The sequence below is a fragment of the Ahaetulla prasina genome, chromosome 5 (genome assembly GCF_028640845.1).
Source record: "Ahaetulla prasina isolate Xishuangbanna chromosome 5, ASM2864084v1, whole genome shotgun sequence".
NCBI classification, from domain to species: Eukaryota; Metazoa; Chordata; class Lepidosauria; order Squamata; family Colubridae; genus Ahaetulla; species Ahaetulla prasina.
The window spans coordinates 37002387-37018249 of NC_080543.1; the positions used below are offsets into that span (position 1 = coordinate 37002387).

Sequence of the window (15863 nt, forward strand, 5' to 3'; positions counted from 1 at the left end):
AATTTATTTTCTGAAAATATTTTCCAGATATATAAACTGGAATTGTTCTCAGAATATAAACAAATCTTGGAATAATATTCATTTTGCAAGCATTCACCTTTGCTCAAATAGTAACGCTTGACTAGTAACTCACATCTTAATTACCATGTGGAGGGATTCCACATGGGGAAGTCTTTGGTGATAGCTAGGAAGAGCCAATTAATCTAAAATGATCAGGACAATCCCATCATTGCAGAGTAAAACCAATTTTGAGATTTCTGCACTGCCTTTTTATTATCTTCTAAGCCCAGTTCAAAGTGTTAGCCATTACTTATAAATTTCTTATAAAGCATAGCACTGTGTTACATCAGTCAATGCTCTGCCAGATAAATCAGCTCATTCAGACAGCTAGAGAAGGCATTTTTAAGGGATCCTTTTATGCCTAAACTTCATGGATTTGTACATGATGGAAGGTCATCTTTACGCAGCTACTGTATTGCTGATGTTAATCCTGGAGGTTTGACCAGTGCTTTTCCTTCTTGTATTCAGGAAAAGAAAAAGAAAAAAAAGGAAAATAAAAGTAAAAGACTACTTCAGCTTCAATTGCAATATTACAAGAGCAAAAAATAGATTCAAGTTTAATGTCAACCGCTTCAAACTTGATTGCAGAAAATATGACTTCTGTAACAGAGTTGTTAATGCTTCGAACTTATTACCTGACTCCATAGTCTCTACTCAAAATCCCAAAATCTTCAACCAAAAACTGTCTACTATTGACCTCACCCCATTCCTAAGAAGACTATAAGGGGCGTGCATAAGAGCACAAAAGTGCCTACCGTTCCTGTCCTATTCTTCCCTTCATTGTATTAAGTTAATATAGTTGATGCATATTTTTATATATATATATATATATATATATATATATATATATATATATATATATATATATATATATATTTTTCAAGATATGTTGTTTTATTTATAACAATGTTTGTGTATACTGTTGTGACAAAAAGAAATTTTTAAAAAATTGTGAAACTTTCCCTTTTCAACATGCTTTTGGCATACACTTCATTATGTGTATATTTGTTGCATTTTAAATGGAGTTTTATTTTGTTTTTGTACTAATACTGATTTGTTTCACTTGTATGTTACACAGATATTAACGTGGGACGGTTAAGTAGATATAAGTCAGCTGATAAATATTTTTGATAGGCTCATGGTATATTTATTCTATGTTTCAACAGGAATAAATAATTCCATGCACTCCAGACAGTGATGAAGTTCCAAGAATCCATAATTGGTTAATTTACCACAATAGATTATAGTTACTGGCCATGCTGGCAAGAGTGATGGAAGTTGAAAGCCATATCAACTAGAGAGCAGCAAATTTTTGCTACCTATTTTAGAATACTAGAAATATTCTACAGCACAAAAAAAAATTGTACTTTGTAGCAGGGATATTTCAAGAATTTGGTATTTGCAAATGTCTATATGAAATTTCTGTGGCATCGTATTAAGGTATAAAAGTATTTTTAAAATAAATGTAATAAGTTTAAATGATAAATGTAAAGAAATAAATACTACCATGCCTATATCAAATTAAACTGATAGCTAAATTCTTTAAAGTAAATATAATATTATGTTGAAATATTTGATTCATATTCCACCTTTTCAAAGGAACTGTTTTCTGTATATTAACAATAAACCCTTAATTATTAAAATACAAAAGATACAAATACAAAATGATCTAAGAGTAATGCATGAAAAGGCCTTTACCCAAATGAACTCTGGCAGTGGAGGCATTTTTATAAGATTATACTGCAAATGGCTGACAGGTTTATAAAGGAAGAGGCAGTTCCTCAGAAAGCCCAGCCGTAATATCTGATAGATAATGAAAACATGTATAGATATTTATATACAGATGCTACGTGAACTTTGTATTGTGCATCTGTTAGAAAATCTAGCTACTACATTTAACACTGATTGCAATTTTTGATTACTGTTCAAAGATAATCCCAGATAAGTTATTTGATATTAAAAAGTACTTAATTTTCTTTTTTAGCTAAACATTTGGTTTTTTGGTACCTTCAAATTAGGTGGGTTTAAAAAAAAAACACTTTGGTGACTTCCTGGACAAGTCCCTGCAGTTTTCTTGGCAGGATTTTTCAGAAATATGTTGCCATTGCCTGCTTGTAGAGGAGATGGATGATGGTAGTTCCATCCTTGAACTAGTATCTGTATCTAGTCCTTGTGATTATCTGGCTGAGGGGGTTCAAGCTTATACATAATAGCAATGGGAACATTGCATCACCTTGATGTATGTTGCACTTGATGGCCACTTGTGTAAGCAATCTTGATTTGATTTCCAGTATTGTCTGCCACATCCCTTTTAATTCTTGTGGAAGATATTTAGTGTGCTCTTGACCTTTATAGTGCCAGGCATTTACAAGATGTGTACCTCAGTGTGTAGCACTGAGTTGTAGGGTTTCTTATAGTCAATCCAGGCTATGCTTAGGCTAGTCTATCTAGATCTTGAGTCTTGAACAGAGACAATGGCAACATATTTCTGAAAAAGTTGTGAGAGAGCAGGTTTTGTTCACTATGTTGAAGCATTGAGTAACTAGCAGTTTCTTCTGTCCATTTATAGTTCTCTCATACATTTCATATATCCCCTCTCATTAGGTGTGCTGGCGTAGTAGCATTCTATCAGTTCCAGGCTCTCTTGTCTCATCCATGTATGGCTTGTTCCAAAGCCCACTTATCATCCAATTGTCCTGGTTCCCCAACATCTGAGGTGGATTTTGTTACTCTAGGCAATGTCCAAGCCAGCAGTATTCTCCTAGATCATCTTATATTTGATGTAGGCAGGTGAAGTGTTTTGGGTCAGAATCCCTACTGGTAAGGTTGATACCAGCTGAGATTTGAATTCTGATGTCCCATGTCAATGGGATAATCACTATAATATCTAGTCATTAGATAACAGTTGAGGGCAAGAATCAAGAGAAACACTGAAATTGTAAGAGTTTGAAGGACTTTCTATAAAAACACACAACAGATATACACACACACACACAGCTATAGTAATAACACTAACTTTTGCATCAACTAGTACATCAATACAGTTCTGACTTACAGTACTTATTCCTGTACAAAGAGAAACGATAGAATTCTGAATATCATAAGGTTGCATATAATTTGGGTATACTCCTTTTGAATGTAATATTAAATAATTATATTGGGGTAACTCATGAATCCATGATAAATATACTACAAGAATGCCAAGGAGATATGCATTTATATTTATCTAATCAATTAACTTATATGCCATCTCAATCAGAAGCATCTAGGTGACTTCCATATTAAGGCAAAATAAAATTCCAAGAACGAACTTAATAATTGCTCGTGATTCTTCATATTCTTAATAAAAACAAAGATAAATCATTATTTGACTATGGAAGCCACAAGTGCCTGAAATAATTATTATTTCTTTTTCCAAGAAAAAAAAGTGAGGACTACAGTGCAGAAATCCTGAGAAAAGACAACATATACTGTAAATGCAAAGATGGAAAGATTTTAAAACAAAAGATGAGAACAAATATATTGGATCATCTATTTATATGGGTTCCAGGCAAGATTTTTTTCTACAACTGAAAGATACAGTAGCCAATAAGTTTATTGATGAGGGCAGAGCAAAATATATTACACATAAATAAAATTGGCAGGTCTGTGGATGTAACTCATAACTATGAGAATATTGTTGAACAAATAAAATATGTGCTTCTCTGGCAGCCTTATAGCCTCTCTTTCCTGAGAATACCATGGCCCTTAATATAGCTGGTCATGGTAACAACTCATATATGAAACCTGCAGGCTCAGGCAGCAGCTGGATGCACATCTCTCATAATACAACATGTAACACTACCCAGAAAGATCATGCACTGCAGATCCACCAATGGTCACTTCAGGCCCCAGGCAAAGTGCAAAAACAGCAGAATAATGTAATATCTCATACATTTCTCAATGAAGTTAATAAACTTCAATCTGAGGAGATCTGTTTATTTTTAAAGGAAGATAGTACAATGGATACGTAAAATGCTAGCACAGGAAGTTTTTATGTATTGCACCAATAGCATTCTTCAATAGCACCTATTTTCTTTCAGTAATTGTTAACTAAAATAGTTAATCTAGATTATCTGAATGTGGACTTCAAATAATAAGAAAGAATTATAAATTATTTAAAGAATATTTCAGAATCATATGGCCTTCTCCAATTGATAGCCCCAGATATTTTGCATTGCAATCCTTTTTTTATTCTCTACTAATAACCAACGTTATTGCACAATTAACAGGTTTGCTTTTGTACATTCTATCTTTATAAAAAATTATAAACAATATACAGTCCAGTAAGGGATAGCAGGTTGGGTAGCAGTCAATGTGCTGCTCTGTGAGAGATGGGATCTTACTGAATAATAATGATGTGTATGATGTGGCCAGATTAAAGTCTTCAGGACATCTAATTGCTGATGTTGCCTTGAAGACAAAAAAAATCCAAAGATACAGAGACAGAATTACAGTGGGAATGTGTAACGTAAAATACATAAATATAGGAAAGTTGAAATGAATAAAATGAATAAACTGTAAACTTTGGGCAGTATCAGTGCATTGAGGGTGACTGCAATTAGCACTTTCAAACACACCAGACTGTTCCCTGCATAGGACATGAAAAGCAAAGAAGAAATGGTATTGCTGTTATATATGGTTAAGGGTATAGCAAGAACAATAAGCAGTCAATGACCACATTAAACTTTGTGGACAATCTTTTTATATGATGATCACCCAAGTTGATGCATCAACTACCAATGAAAAACAGAAGGTTGATTAATTTTATGATTAAGAGAGATGGATAAAAATGAGAAATGGACATATGAAGTGCTTCTTATGTATGTAGAATGGAATGCTAAAGTTGGAAATATTATGAAGAAATGTAGCTTACTATATGACCTAGAAAATGGAAATAAAGCAGGAGAACATCTTACCAATTTCAGTTAATGCAGCAACATCTTCATTTCTAACACAATCCTCAAAAAACCAACACACCGATATACATGGACAACACCAATTGACTACATTATTGGTACAAGGAGGTGGAAGAGCTCAGTTATAGCAGCAAAGATATGGCTGGAGGCTTTATGTGAAACAGATCAGAACTTCCATGTATGTAGGTTACAAGTAGAAATAAAAGAAGAAAACCAAACAGTTTCTATTATATGATGTTGAACATGTAAAGTACCCACTGTTTTCATGGAAGAACAATGAATCAGGGAATCATTCTGTAGTCCTGAACCTCATTGATAGAGAACAGGATAAACTATTGATTGTAATAAAAAAGTTACAAATGATGAATGTGAAAAGAGATTGCCAATGACCAAGCAATATAGAACAAAGCAAAGTGGATGTCAGAACAAGATATAGAAATTGCCAAGAAGAGAATATGGAGCAAAAAAGACAACAGTCTTATGAAGGAATTTAACAAAGAATTCAGAAAGCTGCTGAAAGAGCAAAAAACAACAACCCAGTATTATCATATATGTAAAAACATTGGACATGGAAAGCAACATGAACAAATAAGGAGTCTTCCAAAAGGTCTCTGGACTCAGAAAGAGGTTCGAATATTCAATTGGTATGCTAAAAGATGCTACTAACTCTCACAAAATACTAACACTAAAGGCCTATTGCCTAGGGAATAAAGCTGTTTGAAATGAGATTTAAACAAGACAAAGCAAACTTTTTCAGAAAGCATAATTAACTTGTCAAATTTACAAGTTGTGACAAAGACTACTAATTTGAATGAGTTTAAAAGGGGATTAGATATTTATGCAACAATACCTATCAAGGACTATTGGTCTTGGAAACTGTTACATATGGGTTGGAGATATTATGCGTTACATATGAAACAAATGATAGGGGAACAACAGTGGAGTGTACTTTTATGCTCTACTTATAAGCCAAGGAACTTGTTTGACCACTATAAGAAATAAAATGCTCAACTAAGATGGATCTTGGCCTGATGCAGTAGGGCTGCATTTAAGATGATATGAAAAATGTTATGTCTGTGATCGATGGGCAAGAATGGAGGCAAGATGGAGGATAACAGGCTAACAGTAAATTTATTTCTAACAAGGTGGCTAATAAGGTTACGGGAGCGGCTGCTAACACAAATACTGCTCAGCTATCAGCAACAGCTGAGTTTGTGCCAGCGTGCTATTTATGCCCGGCTGTCAAACACTTCAACCAATCAGCAGTTAGTATAGCGCCCCCTAGGAATGCGGAATGGAAAGTTGTACACAACAAAAAGAATGGGCAGAATAGTTCTGTCTTCATCATAATATTAGAACTGAATGACATTAAACTATGAATTAGGTGAAAAGCAAAAATCAGGGCAAGACTTATCACCCAATGTATAATTTTGTAAATTTTGATGTTTCAAGATAACTTCCAAAGAAATATGTATGATGTGTGAAAAAAGTAGATTAAGGGCTATTTTTTGTCATTGATTAAATTCTACTGAACCATTCACCAGTTTTTTTATATTTTTGATCATGATATTTTTCCATGGAAGCTGTTCAGAATGACTTGGAGCCATTGTATGTTTATGACCTGCTGGTTGGTTCATAGTAATGCCATGAAGTATCAAGAATTCCGTTTTCTATCCTGTTCAGTGTCTAAATTAAAACTAATGGGCCTGTTTGCCGGACTCTTACTATACGGACATTCACAGCGGCTGACCTTCTTGCCCTGCGAGATTCCCCTCTCTCGCGGGTTTGGCCCCCTACACTATCGAGGGCCCATCTTGAGGATGGGTTTTGGAACCCCGAGAGGTGGCATGCCAAAAAAAATAGGAGACTTAGGGGATTTTTAATTAACTGTTTTAACCGTTTTTTTAAGGGGAGTTTTAATGGGAATTTTAAGAGGGGGGTGGATGGGTGGGGGGGGGAAACCCGTCAGGGAGGGGGCTAGGTCCACCATGTGTTCGCGGCGGTAACTTAATAGGTCCTGGGGTTGTGGAGAGGGGTGTCGTTCCAGTTTGTCAGGGTCGAGCTATTACTACGGTAAGTGGGAGAGGCAGATATGATGGAAGGGGGGGCCAAATCAGGTTTCGGGGGCTCGCTCGCGCTGTTTACGAGCGATTGCATGCTCCGGCCCCCCAGGAATTTCCCGTGACCCGAGTGGCCAGAGTAATCGGGACCTGGGCCTTCGGCTGATGTTATGTAATGCCAGGTCCGCGGTTAATAAAGCCCCCCTGATTTCAGATCTTATTCAGGAAGGGACCGCGGACATTATGGGCATTACGGAGACCTGGTTGGGCACCGAAGGGGAGGTCCCCCTAGTGGAGATGTGCCCACCAGGTTTCCGAGCATTCCATCAGCCGAGGGCCCAGGGTAGGGGTGGCGGGGTGGCGGTTATTATTAAGGAGAGTCTCGAGCCGAGGGAAACCACTGTGCCTCAGATAGCTGGGTGTGAATCCCTCTACGTGAAGTGGGGTCGTAGGACTCAGGTGGGCTTGTTGATCACGTACCTGGCTCCTTGCTGCGTGACAACAGCCCTGCCTGAGCTGTTGGATTTGCTGGCCGGGTTGGCAGTTGAAACCCCTAGACTGTTGGTCATGGGGGATTTCAATTTGCCATCAGCCGGCGTAGCGTCCTCGGCAGCTCAGGAGTTCATGGCTTCCATGATGGCCATGGACCTGATTCAATTAATTGACGGCCCTACCCACGTCGGGGGAGGCACCCTAGACTTGATCTTTATCTCTGGCCAGTGGTCTAATGATCTGGTTTTAAATGATTTAGTTGTCGAACCTTTGTCATGGTCACATCATTTTCTCCTTCGTCTAGACTTTCTGACCGCTACCCACCACCGCAGGGAGACGGAACCAATGCGTTGGTTCCATCCCAGGCGCCTGATGGACCCGGAGAGGTTCCTGACGGAGCTTGGGCCGTTTCCCGAGCACCTGGCCCACGACTCGACTGAAGAACGAGTTGCGGCCTGGGAACAGGCCGCGGCTGGAGCTTTGGACCGTGTCGTGCCTTTGCGGCCTCTGACCCGCCGTCGGTCTCAACCAGCTCCTTGGTTTTCCAAGGAGCTGAGGGAGATGAAGCGCCAGAGAAGACGCCTAGAGAGTGTCTGGAGATCCAGCCGTTCTGAGGCTGACCGGACACTAGTTAGGTCCTATAGTAGGACCTACCTAGTGGCAATGAGGGTTCGGCGTTCCTCGTTCCTCCCTCATTGCGTCGGCAGATAACCGCCCGGCCGCCCTGTTTCGGGTGACCCGCTCGCTCCTTCAACAGGAGGGGCGGGAGGACCCCCTACAAGGGCGTGCCGAGGAGTTTAGCGGTTATCTATACGACAAAATCGTTCAGCTTCGGGACGGATTGGATCAAAATTGGGTAGATCCAGGCGAGGGTTCCGAGACCCGTCTTGTTGAGGTGGTTTGGGATGACTTTGATCCTGTGACTCCCGAGGACATGGACAGGTTGCTGGGTAGGCTGAACGCCACCACATGTTTTTTTTTGTTTGTTTACATTTATACCCCGCCCTTCTCCGAAGACTCAGGGCGGCTTACAATGTATAAGGCAATAGTCTCATTCTATTTGTATATTTTTTTACAAAGTCAACTTATTGCCCCCCCAACAATCTGGGTCCTCATTTTACCTACCTTATAAAGGGTGGAAGGCTGAGTCAACCTTGGGCCAGGCTCGAACCTGCAGTAATTGCAGGCTCTGTGTTTTAATAACAGGCTTCTCTATTGCCTGAGCTATCCTGGCTGTTTACTGGATCCGTGCCCCTCCTGGTTAGTACTGGCTACTCAGGAGGTGACACGAGGCTGGCTCCAGGGGATTACAAATGCTTCTTTGCGGGAGGGGGTCTTTCCTGCGGCCTTGAAAGAGGCGGTGGTGAGACCCCTCCTCAAGAAGCCTTCCCTGGACCCAGCTGTTTTAGGGAACTACCGGCCAGTCTCCAATCTTCGCTTCATGGCAAAGGTTGTAGAGAGTGTGGTGGCATGTCAGCTACCCCAGTACCTGGATGAAGCTGTCTATCTAGACCCGTTCCAGTCCGGCTTCCGGACCGGATACAGTACGGAGACAGCTTTGGTCGCACTGGTGGATGATCTCTGGAGGGCCAGGGATAGGGGTTACTCCTCTGCCCTGGTCCTATTAGACCTCTCAGCAGCTTTTGATACCATCGACCATGGTATCCTGCTGTGCCGGTTGGAGGGGTTGGGAGTGGGAGGCACCGTTTATCGGTGGTTCTCCTCCTACCTCTCTGACCGGACGCAGACGGTGTTGACAGGGGGGCAGAGATCGACTCCAAGGTGCCTCATGTGTGGGGTGCTGCAGGGGTCGATTCTCTCACCCCTCCTGTTCAACATCTATATGAAGCCGCTGGGTGAGATCATCAGTGGCTTTGGGGTGAGATACCAGCTGTACGCTGATGATACTCAGCTGTACTTTTCCACCCCGGGCCACCCCAGTGAAGCTGTTGAAGTGCTGTCCTGGTGTTTGGAAGCCGTACAGGTCTGGATGGGGAGGAACAGGCTCAAACTTAATCCCTCCAAGACGGAGTGGCTGTGGATGCCGGCACCTTGGTACAGTCAGCTGCAGATGCGGCTGTCTGTCGGGGGTGAGTCATTGGCCCCGATGGAGAAGGTACGCAACTTGGGCGTGCTCCTGGATGGTCGGTTGTCCTTTGAAGATCATTTGGCGACCGTCTCCAGGAGAGCTTTTTATCAGGTTCGCCTGATCCGCCAGTTGCGTCCCTTCCTGGACCGGGATGCCTTATGCACAGTCACTCATGCTCTCGTTACCTCTCGCCTGGACTACTGCAATGCTCTCTACATGGGGCTCCCTTGAAGAGCACCGGAGACTTCAGCTAGTTCAGAACGCGCTGCGCTGGTTATTGAGGAGCGTTTCGGAGCTCCCACATAACACCTATCCTGCACAGACTGCACTGGCTACCTGTTGTTTTCCGGGTGCGCTTCAAGGTATTGGTTACCACCTTTAAAGCGCTCCATGGCTTAGGACCGGGCTATCTACGGGACCGTCTACTGCCGGCCTCTATCTCCCATCGTCCGGTGCGCTCCCACAGAGAGGGACTCCTCAGGGTGCCGTCAGCCAAACAGTGTCGACTGGCGGCCCCCAGGGGGAGGGCCTTCTCTGTGGGGGCTCCGACCCTGTGGAACGAACTTCCCCTCGGACTTCGACAATTACCTGACCTTAGGACCTTTCGCCGCGAACTTAAAACTTATTTATTTCGTATGGCTGGACTAGCTTGATTTTTACCTTTGAATTTTAATTGAATTTGATGGGTTTTTAAAGTTTTGTAATTTTATGGGGGAGTGTGTTATTTTAACATTTGGGCAAATTTAAATTAGTTTTTTTAAGGGATGTTTTTAACTATTGTGTGTATCTGTATTTTATCTGCCTGTTCACCGCCCTGAGTCCTTCGGGAGAAGGGTGGTATACAAATTAAAATATTCATTCATTCATTCATTCATAATGTAATTATCCAATGATTTCATGAAGCACTAATGCAGTGACATATCTAATTCAATTCCTTTTCATTTAAATCAAATAATTCTGATTGATTCAACAAGATTCTCCTTTTGTTATTTATTAAATTTGTTTTGAAGTTTGATTCTCCACAATTGTTCTTAACGAGCAGTCACAGCAACTCAGCATTTCATCAAAATGATGAAATGTGTACAGTGATGTCACAATGCACACATCTTATGTATTATGAGTTATGTTGTATCAGAAAAGTACAAAAGGGGCAAAATTTGCACATATTATAGAGATGGCCATGTTATCATTAGTTAAAAACTGATCACTGATAGCAAAATGCTAATATATCATATTACTATTATTAAAAATAAATATATGTAATGTTACAAATCTGTACAAAACTTTATTCATTGTCAACTATTAAATATTGTCGGTGTGTAAATACTGTATAACAAAGCTTGTTACAATATATAATTTAAATTTAAGAGTCCATTTTCCTAATTTCAACTAACATCTTGATTTTAAGAACAATATATCAAAGTACTGCAGAGATATGGCTTGGCCAATTAAGAATAAGAATGCTTCCTCATTCTGAAATGATAGAAAATTGTCACTGATATCTGAGGAAATGTCTGAAAGTATTGTTTTTAAATAAATTTGGCCAGATATCAATATACAAGGTGGATCATTTAGATAATCATAATATGCATCTTTTAATATTAAAATGTTTTGTTGTCAAATATATGTAATGTTTTCTTGTCAAATATATATTGTATTTATAATATCCAATTTTATTTACTTTTGACTTAATATGATGTGTAAACCATTAAGTGTGGCCAATGTACGAATAAAATAAAACATGGTTTGTTCCATAAATCAAGAATTGATATGCTAGTTTAAAGTTTGATCCAATCTAATATGTTATTTGATCACAAAAAATGTACCTGCTCTAATTATGGTTAGATGAACAGATTTATATATGCATTTCTTATGCATCTTTCAACAGTGTAATCATTCAATGTCATGTTCAAATTTCAAATTTCAAACATTGCCATAACATAGATATGATTGTATATTACTTTACAATAATTTTCAGTGAAATACCTGTAATAGTTGAACTATTAATAATTACTGAAGTAATAATAATTACTGAAGTTCAATTATTTAATTGTGTCGTATCGTTATATTGTTGATTACAGGACATACCAGAACATTGTTCATATTAATAGAATTATTGCTGTGGACCAGAGTTATGACATGAGTGTCCATATAGGTTTCCTAAATGTTGCATAAACATCAATTATTGTCGGGCACATAAAAGACTAATAAATAAGTTGTGGCATAGCTTTTTGAAAAAAGATTACTCTAGATTGTAAGATTTCACATTAGAGTTGATTATAACCTGGAAAGGCAACAATCAAGGAGGAAAAATGGTTTCCCTTTCTTAGGTGCATCCTATACAGGGGTGGGTTCTACTTACCTTTACTGTGTGTGCTTCTGCACATGCACAGAAGCCGCTTGATGATGTTGGGGTGGGTGGGCGGAGCCTCCCACTGGTTTTACTACCGGTTCTATAGAACCGGACAGAACCGGGAGCAACCCACCACTGATCCTATATAGCAATAGCACTCAGACTTATATACTGCTTCACTGTGCTTTACAGCCCTCTCTAAGTGCTTTACCAAATCAGCCTATTTGCCTTCAACCATCTTGGTCCTCATTTTACCAACCTTGGAAGGATGGAAGGCTGAGTCAACTTTGAGCCAGTTGGGATTGAACTTCTGGCAGTCGGCAGAATTAGCCTGTAATACCGCATTCTAACCACTGTGCCACCATGGCTCAATATAGATTCATCTAGTGGTTCAATATTTTGTATATGTGTGAATTTAAGAAACAGAATATGATTAATAAAAGTTACAATTTTTTTCATATTTTTTCTTTGCAAACCTGGCCCTTTGGTTTAGACAATATGCTTAGTCATTGTCAATTTAACCACCGTTTACATAATGAAAGTGATTTTCTAGTTTTGTTCAAGAGTTTAGTCAAAACTCTTTTATGATCTAAAGTATTATTTAATATGTGCTAAAACTGAGTGATTATTTCATTATTTCAATATTTTTAATAAACCAGGAACTTATATATTTTTATTTAATAAAACATTGTGACACATTGTATTACTTTTGAAAATTCCCTAAATTTCAAAAGTATTCTTACAGATTGAATAGAGAAAAGCATCTAAGTATTATAAGTGTCCCTTGAGTAAGTGTAACTGGTTAAGAAATGTTATGAAATTCATCCAATATGTAGATATATGAAAGATAATAACAATAATTTATTAAATGTATATGCCACCCAAATCTAGGTTGCTAACAATAAAAGAAAATACAAAAATAAAATAAAAATAAAAGATGATAAGTGCATGAAGTGAGGAGTCTTGATCTCATTCCCTGGATGAAAAGCCAGGTCTTTAGGGCTGTTCTAAGTAGCAGCAGAATGAGGGCCATGGATGCTTTAATAACTTTATCATATAGATATCAGGGAACCTGAATTAGCACAAATCTCGACATCTGTAACATACTGGTAAAATAATTATTTTCTAAATCGTAATTTTTAAAGTGACCAATGAGCTCCCTACAATTTCATATACCCTTTGTCATTCCTTCCCCGTAAAAAGAAAAACAAACATTAAGAATGACACACAAAAATCTACATCCTAGAGAAACTTTTTCTATAGAGAGAGAATATTCTTTCTTATTCAAGTGCTAAAAATACAGGAAAATAGTGAGCATAATAATATTTTACAAAGAATACTACATTTTGAAACCAATTTATTTCATTTTTATTTTATTAAAAAAATTGTCATTAAACTTACCACAGGGTAACTCTTCAATTTAAAACCTTTTCTCAAATTTGCTTAAGTCTCTCTGCCCATCACATTATTATTTCATTATAATGCACAATTTCTATAAATCCTGAGAGAAGTGATGGTCAGTGACAAATTAAAATGATAAATGATAACATCATTGCAAGAGCACAAGACTTATGTACAGCTTCATAGTACTTTACAGCTCAATTGTTATTACTAGTTAGGGGAACATGTATTATATATATTATACTGAATAGTTGCAGATTTCAGAAAAATTGATGCTAAAATATTCTCTGATATCAGACTGCATGTAACTAGATGGGTGATGAAAACTGTGGTTACTTATTGTTGAAAATTCCTGCTAGCTACTCTTCCTGTTCAATATTGTGGTAAATTCAAGGTCCACATCACAATATACAGTACAATGAATTAGGCCTATTAGGCAAGATCCAAAATACCCCAACTAACATAAATTTGATATTGATGATAACATGTTGGTTCAATTGAACAACCATAGGTTGCCAGTTTAAATTTGATTTCCAGCAGATCAGCCATGTTAGCCTCTTGAAGCATATGAAAAGCTCAGTGAATCTGAAAAAAGAGCCACGCAATAAAGTGGACTACAGTTCAATATACCAGATACAAAATACATAGGCAGGAGTTGACCAGATACAATATATTGTATGAAGTTGTCTGTAATCCATGAAAATCTGCCATAACAGTGTCTTGCTGTAATGAGATGTCGTCTGAATAATCATCACTGTTTTTTCCAGCAGTGATTTAAATGTTCCTATATAAAGGTAGATTTGGCACCTCAAGTATATTTTAAATCTGAATCGTGCAGCTTTCTCATCGTTTTGCTGTGCTAATACTGACCGGGAAGCTTTTGACAGTAAAGTTCCATTTCAGTTTTTCCCTCCCTTCTTTCATTCCTGAGGGGTGCTACTTCTACCTAGGAAAGTATCCGTCTGCCGGGCAGCGCCTCTAAAAGGGGCATTTTGGGCGTTATGAACTTCTCTTTTCGGGATTCCTGGCCTCTGTGGGAGCAGTCCAGCTTGGAGTCATTTCTGCAACCGCCACTAAAATTTTACTCCCGCGGCAATTGTTTACCAGCTCCCCGTTGAAAGTCGTCACACAAAGCCCTGCTTTTCCGTGGGGCACCACATGCCGGCGACCAAGAAACCCACTTCTAGGTCCAAGGGACTTGGGAGTTTATGACCCAAGAAACCCTCCCACGTCAGTTAATGGACATTTGTATGCGCGTGTACGAGCGCCCGTTTCTTCTCAGAGCCGAGTTCCCTCTTTCTCTTCTCTACCTGCATCTCTGGCACCAAACTGCCCACAGGTCTAGAAAAGACCGATTTCTAGGTACGTGATCACATTTGCGTGTATCTAAGCGTGCACGCGCCTCGCGCGGGAGACCCTGTACGGGGCCGTATGTGTGCGCCTCCGTGTGAGTGTAGTTGCGTGCGTTTTTCTCTTTGGGTGTAACAGGCGAGCTGTATGGCTGGCTAATCTGTCCTTCAGTCCGCGAGCCAATGGCAGGCTCCCTTCTATAAAAATGAATGTTTTCGGTCTCTCAGGCTAACATGTACTGTATGTGAAACAGTGTGCGGTGGGCTCTGTTCAGAGCTTCTCTCTTCACTTTCACATAAAGAAACACTGAGTGACCACTGCTGCTTGCGCTGTCCCTCTCTTTCTCCCAGTCTCTCTCTCTTTCTCTCATACATACACAAGTGGGAGGTAAGTGCCCCGGTCTCCCCCTTTTTTCCTGAGCGACTCTGGAAAACAGGCTCCTCTTCCCAACACTTCCCTTTCTATTATTACTCACTTAAAAGCATTGGGGCAACCCCCAAGGACTCCGCCAAGCAGCGCCGCCGCCGCCGCCAGCAGCGATAGCCGCCACAACCGGCAGGCTGGACTCTTCAGAGGAAGGCGCAGACCTTTTGACGTCCTTTGCCTCTTGCCTCAATTCCCGTTCACTTTCCGCCTCGGCGCTCGCCTGTCCCCTGAAACTTTGCATGGGGGAGCCCGAGAGAAGGTCAGCGGATGGTGGGGTTGGGGGTTCCGTAGTGTGTGTGTGCGTTTGTGTGTGCGGCTGTGTGCGCGCGCGCCCGCCGGGATCGTGGGGTGGGAGAGGCGGAGGAAAGAGGTGAGTTGTAATGCAATGCATTAGGAGGAAAGGCGGCGCGGGAGGGGGACGAGGGTAGGCCAGCCAGTGCCAGGCGGCGTTGGAAAAGCAGCACCTCTCTCACCACGCAGAGACAGGAGCAGCCGCGGCGGCAGCAACGGGGAGAGCGGAGGAAAATAAAATAAAAGCTGGCGCCCCACCGGAGGAATGAAAACAACCTTCCCTTTCTCCTGGTGTGTGTGTGTCTTGACAGGGGCAGCAAGAAATGAAACTTAATTGTAAGAGTGGAGGCACGGAGCTCGCGGGGGCATGTTGGTGCGTTGAT

General features: G+C 40.0%; 1 protein-coding gene across 13 annotated transcripts in view; it reads left to right on the forward strand.

Annotated features, from left to right (window-relative positions):
- Positions 1 to 14785: 14785 nt before the first annotated feature.
- BBX (BBX high mobility group box domain containing) overlaps positions 14786 to 15863 on the forward strand; it is a 150224-nt gene continuing 149146 nt past the window's right edge. For 6 of the 13 annotated variants that reach the window (XR_009155329.1, XM_058185037.1, XM_058185032.1 and 3 more), the window contains exon 1: positions 15592 to 15853. The gene's annotated coding sequence lies outside the window, so the exon portion shown is untranslated. Of the gene's footprint in view, positions 15449 to 15591; positions 15854 to 15863 lie in introns of those variants that run through there. The other 7 variants (XM_058185038.1, XM_058185035.1, XM_058185029.1 and 4 more) reach the window with 3 other exon arrangements.